This window comes from Capsella rubella, unplaced genomic scaffold (genome assembly GCF_000375325.1).
Source record: "Capsella rubella cultivar Monte Gargano unplaced genomic scaffold, Caprub1_0 scaffold_17, whole genome shotgun sequence".
In the NCBI taxonomy this organism is placed as follows: Eukaryota; Viridiplantae; Streptophyta; class Magnoliopsida; order Brassicales; family Brassicaceae; genus Capsella; species Capsella rubella.
Window position 1 is genome coordinate 50,219 of NW_006238907.1, and position 336 is coordinate 50,554.

A 336-nucleotide genomic window follows, 5' to 3' on the forward strand; every position below is an offset into this window, starting at 1 on the left:
GGGTTTTGCTTCCAAAAAATAAACCACCAACTAAATATGACGCTAGCAAGGACGACTTGTTTGGGACTAAGACATGACATCAACTCTTAGGCTGGAGCTAGCGAACCCCACCGCAAACCGTCACTGCGATCAAACCCAACCCGAAACTTTCCTTTTGGGAAAGGTAGATCCGCCACAACCAGAGCTCTAATAGCTTCTTCTCCCTGACCTAGCAAAAAGAAGCCTCACAACTAACCCTCTAATCCAACGAATCACACTTACCTTTACTTCCAAAGAAACCTCCCTTCCAATCAAGGCAGTGGGGGTTGGACGCTAGCTCAAGCAAGCTATCAAAAT